We start from the raw sequence: 7,500 nt of genomic DNA on the forward strand, positions 1-7,500 counted from the left end.
CCTCTTCCTCTTCTCCTTTCTGTCCCTCTTCCTCTCCTACTCCCTCTCTTTCTTCCTCTCCTACACCTCCTCTCACTATCCCTCTCTTTCGCCCACTCCCTCTCTCCTTCGCCCACTCCCTCTCTCCTTCGCCCACTCCCTCTCTCCTTCGCCCACTCCCTCTCTCCTTCGCCCACTCTCTCTCTCTCTTTCTTTCTCTCTTCCCCCTACCCTTCTCCCTCTCCCTCTCTCCTCCCACTACCCTTCTCCCTCTCCCCCTCTCTTTCTCCCTCTTCCCCTCTCCTTCTTCCTCCCTCTTTCCCTCCTCCCTCTCCCTCTCCCTCTCCCTCTCCCTCTCCCTCTCCCTCTCCCACTCCCTCTCCCACTCCCTCTCCCACTCCCTCTCCCACTCCCTCTCCCACTTCTTTTCTCACTCCGTCTCCCACTCCCTCTTCCACTCCCTCTCCCACTCCCTCTCCCTCTGTCCTTCACTAACCACCTCTGGCCAGCAAGACATGTTCTCTCCTCCTCTACCTCCTCCTCCTCCCTCCTCTGCTTGTCCTTGTCCTTGTACCTCTCATTCTCCTCCTTCTCCTCCTCCCCCTCCTTCCACTCCTCATCCACCTTCAAAATTTCCTCCTTCTATTCTAATACTTTACCCATCTCTTCTTCCTCCTCCTCCTCCAGAATTTCATCCTTTTTTTCCCAATACTTCATTCTTTTCTTCTTACTTCACCCTTCACCCCTCTCCCTCTTCTACCCTCTTTCCCTTCCTCCTCCTCCTCCTCCTCCTCCTCCTCCTCCTCCTCCTCCTCCTCCTCCTCCTCCTCCTCCTCCTCCTCCTCCTCCTCCTACTTCTTCTCTTCCTCCTCCTACTTCTCCTTTTCCTCCTTCTTATTCTCCTCCTACTTCTCCTCCTCCTACTTCTACTTCTCCTCCTCCTCCTCCTCCTCCTCCTCCTCCTCCTCCTCCTCCTCCTTCCTCCCATCCAGCCCAACCCCTCTCCTCTCTACTCTCGCAGCACTACTAGGACTCTCTTTTCCCTCCAGCGACCCCAACCAACCTCTGCCCAGCAGCGACCTCTTTCTAACCTCTCTCTTTCTCCCACGTACTTTCGCGTCCCTCCCTCGTCCTATCTCTCTTTCTCTCCCATCTCCCTCTCCTCATGCCCATCTCTCCCCCTCCAATTTTCCTCTCAGTTGTGCCTCCCCACAACCTCCGCCCCTTCCCCCCCCTCCCTCTCTCTCTTCTCTGGATCCAGTCAACACCGCCTCCTCGGTTGCCGACGTTCGTACGTTTTGTGGGTTCTGGCGCGCGGGGACCTTCAGTGTGTCGTCAGCCTTGGCGCGAGCAGGGTCCACAGTTGGCTGCGCGTGAACCCATACTAACACGTGTCTGTAGCTTTCTGTAGCGTGCACAGCGCCCTCCCGCGCCGCGATGATGTAGTTCTGTAGACAGGGGGATACGTGTGTTGGGATGGAGTGATCCTGGAGGAGTTGGGAGGGCGAGAAAAAGGACTTGGAATATTTAAAAAAGGTAAAAATTGATGTGTGTCAGCAGTGAAATTTGGCGTTGTCAGTAGGAACTCTGGTCTACTCAGCGAACGAGTGTGTGTGTGTGTGTGTGTGTGTGTGTGTGTGTGTGTGTGTGTGTGTGTGTGTGTGTGTGTGTGTGTGTGCGTGCGTGTGTGTGTGTGTGTGTGTATGTGAGGGTTTTATGGCACGCATGCTGGGGGAATCTGTGGCTCAGGTGACATCGATAAACGTCTCGAGGCTGGTGCCGAGTTGTTTTACTTGTTTTGGCGAAGTTTTTGACTCGGCTGGTGCTCTCACGAGTGTGTTCGTGTCTGACTGAAGGACTCCTGGGCCTCAGCTTCGTGGGTATTTTTATCTCTATGCCAAACGCGACACACGAAGAGATTCCTGTCGCCTCCAAATGTTGACAATCTTTGGCGCGATTGGCCCAAATCAAAGACCAACAGGAAATCGAGGCAAACGGTAACTCGATAAAAGCATTTACGTCCAAGTGGTCGTGGTAGTGGTCGTGGTGGGGCGAGTGCTGGTGTACTGACAGGGTGAGCCAAGATGAATTGCACACTGGGAGATGACTGACACGCTCCCACCAAGACGTGGACGAGCTTCTCTCTGAGCTATCGTCCACTGGCGCCGCCACCGTCGTTGGCACTGGCAGTGCCAAGTGACACTGGCACTGTCCGGGCGTGACAGTGACGTCACTTCAAGCCAGATGCGATGCGGCCATAAGGACACATGTAACGGTAAGCCTACAACTTCTCTGCTGTAAACCCTCTATTAATTCATTATGCATATATATATATATATAATATAATATATATATATATAATGAATATGTACATATAATGAATATGTACATGTTTATACATACAGGATTTTAATCACTAGTATACAGCGATGTCATATTAATGAGTGTTTGGCTGTTGCTACCTGTATTGAATCCGTGCTTACTTATTCAAAAGGTACAGGAGAGAGAGACTGAGAGAGAGATAGAGAGAGAGACAAAGAGGCGGAGAGAGAGCTTGATTGCTAGAGCGCGTATGTGGCAGACATGCGAGCCGAGAGCGTAGAATCAACACAAATGAGATTTTTGTCGTCATGGAATTTTTTCTACCATGTCCTTAATCTTAGAAGCCAATTCTGAAACGCCTTCATGTCCGAAAATGAAGTTCATATTTTTTAGAGGTACTGGTGAAAATTTTATGCTTTCGTTATGAAATTCACAAATGCGAGGTAAAGGGTCGGATCTCGCGTCTACCCACAAGTCATTTCTTTGTGTGATTTATCAGGGACTATCGATGTGGCGAGGAGTCTAGTCCACTTCTCTTGTGCCAGAGGTTCTGAAAGGTTATCTTCAGCATGGGGAAAGGCAAAGGTAGAAAAATATAAAACACACACGCGCTCTCGCACGTACACATACACACACACACACACACACACACACACACACACACACACACACACACACACACACACACACACACACACACACACACACACACACACACACACACACCTACTAACCTACCTGCCTATCTACGCATCTACCTACCTACCTACCTGCCTATTTACCTAACTACCTACCTACCTATCTGTTTATAATCATCACTTAAGGGCCATGGGAAATGGCCAACGAAGTGCAATACTGGCCAACGTATTCTGGTGAGCTTGTAAGTGTTGTGCGCTGGTGGCGTAATCAGAGGCGCGCTGATCACGCATTCGCTTAGTTGTGAGCTCGAGTCCAGCACTTTTCATCGATTCCCAGCAGTGACTGTTAAATAACCTGCTCCAACAGTATTAGCGCATAGGGCAAAGATAACGGCTTTGGCCACAGCTACGCGCCTCCTGGGGTACATACCTGTATTTGTGGAAAATAATTTCTATGCTAAGCTAAAGACTTCCAATCAGTAAGAAGTGCCAAAAGCTTGCTTGTGCTTTACCTGATTTCTTATACCTGAATAAAGAATATAAAAAATCACATCGTTCATGCTTTTTTTTTTTCTAATATCGTTTTAAAGTGACGGTAATGCTGTTTCATCTCCCTAAAAAATTAACTTTACTGAAACGTTCACTTGAAACTATTTTGAACGATTCCAGCGCCATTTCTCTTGCTACTGATCCCTCTGACTTATCCATGCCTTCCAAATGAATTTCTTCCAAGACTTTTTTCCTGCCCCATCTAGTCTAGAATACTAAGAAGGCCTAAGGTCCGGATGGAGTACCTCTTGTCTATTTTTAGATTGTGCCTCCGTGCGGACTCGCTACCGAGGCAAACTTTTTCCGTCTTTGTATTTCAAATTTCTCCTATCATTTATGTTGAAAGTCCGCCTACATTCAACATATTACAAAGAAAAGAATCCTCTAGTTTCCGTCCTGTAGCGTTGAGGTTTTCGAATCTATACTTAATATGAAGATAATAAATCATCTTCCGGCCTATGACTTTCTGATCACAACTATGTCTCACGAATAAACGTTTTACTGAGACCTTTTAACGTTTCTGTTTGATAAAGCGTGACACAGATCATTGATTTCTGGACTACTTCGTATACGTTTCTCTGCTTTCTCGTTTCTTCGGTGCGCTGGCATAGTTGTGGGTTCGAATCCCAACAGTTCAAGGGCATAGGGCAAACTAAGGTGATGTCTTTGGCTGCAACTACGCGCCTCCTGGCGTATGGTTCTCACCTTCTTCCTTCTCTTTTTCTCCTTCCTTTTCATAATTTCTCATTTCCATCTGACCGTTCTGTAGCTCCTGTTGTAGATGGTCACTGTTATTCTCCTGTGTCTATAACTTCTGGTGTCCCATAGGGTTTTGCTCCATCTCCTACTTTGTTCTACTTATTCATCAATGACATACTTGACCGTATATTTTTTTTTATACATTCTTATCCTGGTTACTCGGTTTTTTTTTCTATGTCTTTCTCCAGGCGTCCCTCTCTTGATGTGCCCGATTCTTCAAGAAGAAACGCTGTAAAGCATTTTATTTATAACCAAACATATCTAATTGATCTCTCCATTGTCATTTGTGCAATCCTACGCTTAGTGATTATGAACATTGTATTTCAGGTACTTAGGGTGTATCACGTGATTCTCATTATTTTCCAATCACTCTATACGCGGTCATGATACGCCTTTTAATTCAGTCTTCATAAGTTTTACTTACTTCAGCACAGTGCAAGAACAATTATCCTTCATTCTAACTATTGTTTATAATTGTTTTACTTTCATACTAAAAATTACTATTTGTCTTACTTTCATTAATTTTTAAACCTTCTTCGAGGCTTTGCTTCTGGCGAGGTCTGAGCATACTTTGAATGTATATTGTTTCTGTAACAGGTAGAAGGAATAAAAAAATTCAGTTGAATAATATATTTTCCATTAATATTCGCACATTTTATTCTCGTACGAACGTTACTATAAAAAACACTAAGTAATTTGGATGAAATAGATTTTCCCTCGTCTTTATGTACTTCAATCACAACGATACTATTCGAATAAATTTTTTCGAAAAAGCCTCGAAATATGCTCATTTGCGTACCATTCACACAAACGATATAAAATTGCTACAGCATTGCACCATCATTCGAGGATACTTTACGTATACAGTGAATGTACATCTGAGTTAATCTACGGGTTAATTTAGAATTTAAGTTAGAATTTCAGTTAATCTCGTACAGGCAATTTCTTTTCCAGCGTTCCTTAAAGGATTTATTGATGCATAATTTTTGGAGCCAATTTTACTTATCAACTTGCAGCTGTTGGGCCATTACTAACAATTACAAAAGTATTGCTGTTTGAACCTAGTATTTGAAAGATAAACTTGGTGAAAATTCTTCTACGCTTTCGACCATGATTCATCAGCATATATACATACATGTATATCGTATGTAAATGTATATGTACATGTATATGTCTATGTATGTTTATGTGTATATCAATAAATATGTGTATATGTGCATATATAAACATATACATATATCGGAGTATATATGTATATACATATATATATATATATATAATATATATATATATATATATATATATATATATATTATATATATATATATCGTATACTTAGGGCGCAGGTTCTCCTTGATACATACTGAGTTAAACAATATATATATATATATATATATATATATATATATATATATATATAAAAACATATAAATATATAAATAAATATACATATATATATATACATGTCTATATTATATATATATATATATATACATATATATATATATTGTGGTATAACAGGTGTATGAGAGGTAAAAATGAAAATTACACGATTGGGAAAGAGAATTTATTACTGACCGGTTTCGTCTTATGAGGCTTCTTCAGAGGTAATAATTTACAGAATGTGAATGCATTGGTATTTATAGGAAGTTACTGTGGTTCATGGGGATGTGGGGGTGAGAATCTGCGTGTTGATTGGTTCGTTGGTTAGGTCGGGTCTGATGCGCGTCGGGCGGGAGGAATTGCCTGTTTCTGTATGATCAATTGTCCCAAGGCGTATTTTGTGGCATGTTTTGCAATTTTAATATAACCTGTTCTGTTGTTGATGCAGTTGCTGGTGTTTATGTATACAGCTTTTATTGTTTCATATTGTAGTCTCCTTAAGTTTTAGTGTAGAATGCTTGTTTGGCTCTACTGAAGTAAATGCTGTTTTTCTTCGATGTGGTTTATCTACTAACCAAGAAATTGAAATCTATAGACATCACAGTAATACCAGAGACGAAAAATACTTATAACAAACAACAAAAGACAAAATCCCCCCCAACCCAACATTATCATGTAAAAAATTCCCTGCTCAAGGTGCAACCTTGACAACTATGGTAAAACCTACAGGGGGACTAAACAGCCGTCTGTACGAACACAGAGCTGATGTCTGTCAACACCGCAAAACAAACGCCTGTATGTATGCATATACAGAATATATATATATATATATATATATTGCAGTAATTCACAAGGCACACGTGAAAATAATATGCAGAAAAAAAAACACTGGGAAATAAGAAGCTTAGTCTGAACGCTTTCGTCTATTTAAGACATTATCAAGGAATACAGTTACAGAGACATAGGTGGATGTATATATATATATATATATATATATATATATAAATATATACATTTATAGGGGATACCTGGTACACTGGGACATGTCTCTCCAATAACCGTTATATTCCAACGCAGGTAGAACATATAAAAAACAAAAATAAGAAACAAAAATAAAAATAAAAACTACAATACAAAATGTGCAATACTTCCTTAAAAACATTCAAAGAGTTTACTATAGAATAAAAGAGAAAATACAATGAAGGCTGTAAGAACTACCCGCAGCCGCTGGGTCGCACCACAATGCACCCCGTGGAACAAATGTCCCGCGTAGCATGCATTGTCACAGAACAAAGAAATTGGAACAAGAAAAAGAATGTATAATCCATCAATATAATAAGCATTTATTTTATTGTGAACTCCTTTTTGCATGTTTATTATATTGATGGATTATACATTCTTTTTCTTGTTCCAATTTCTTTGTTCTGTGACAATGCATGCTACGCGGGACATTTGTTCCACGGGGTGCATTGTGGTGCGACCCAGCGGCTGCGGGTAGTTCTTACAGCCTTCATTGTATTTTCTCTTTTATTCTATAGTAAACTCTTTGAATGTTTTTAAGGAAGTATTGCACATTTTGTATTGTAGTTTTCATTTTTATTTTTGTTTCTTATTTTTGTTTTTGATATGTTCTACCTGCGTTGGAATATAACGGTTACTGGAGAGACCTGTTCCAGTGTACCAGGTGTCCCCTATATATGTACATTTCCTATTGCTACCACTGTATCACCCTGAAGACGAACCCCGGACAGGGTTCGAAACGTCGGAATAAATTGACGAACGTCGAGTCCAGCGTATACTTTCTTCCAAAAAAATGGTTCCTGGACTCCAGCTATTTACGAATATATATATATATATAATATATACATAT

At 41.5% G+C, this 7,500-nt stretch overlaps 1 protein-coding gene across 4 annotated transcripts in view; it reads left to right on the forward strand.

The window, feature by feature from the left end:
• The window catches only part of LOC143021487 (CD109 antigen-like), a 689,873-nt gene that overhangs the window by 79,976 nt on the left and 602,397 nt on the right, over nucleotides 1–7,500 (forward strand). The window contains exon 1 of one of the 4 annotated variants that reach the window (XM_076179029.1): nucleotides 1,299–1,515. The exons of 1 other annotated variant lie outside the window; for it this stretch is intronic. The gene's annotated coding sequence lies outside the window, so the exon portion shown is untranslated. Of the gene's footprint in view, nucleotides 1–1,298; nucleotides 1,516–1,703; nucleotides 2,255–7,500 lie in introns of those variants that run through there. 2 more of the 4 variants (XM_076179030.1, XM_076179032.1) reach the window with 2 other exon arrangements.

Source organism: Oratosquilla oratoria, chromosome 42 (genome assembly GCF_046742065.1).
Source record: "Oratosquilla oratoria isolate Oo_2021 chromosome 42, ASM4674206v1, whole genome shotgun sequence".
Taxonomy (NCBI): Eukaryota; Metazoa; Arthropoda; class Malacostraca; order Stomatopoda; family Squillidae; genus Oratosquilla; species Oratosquilla oratoria.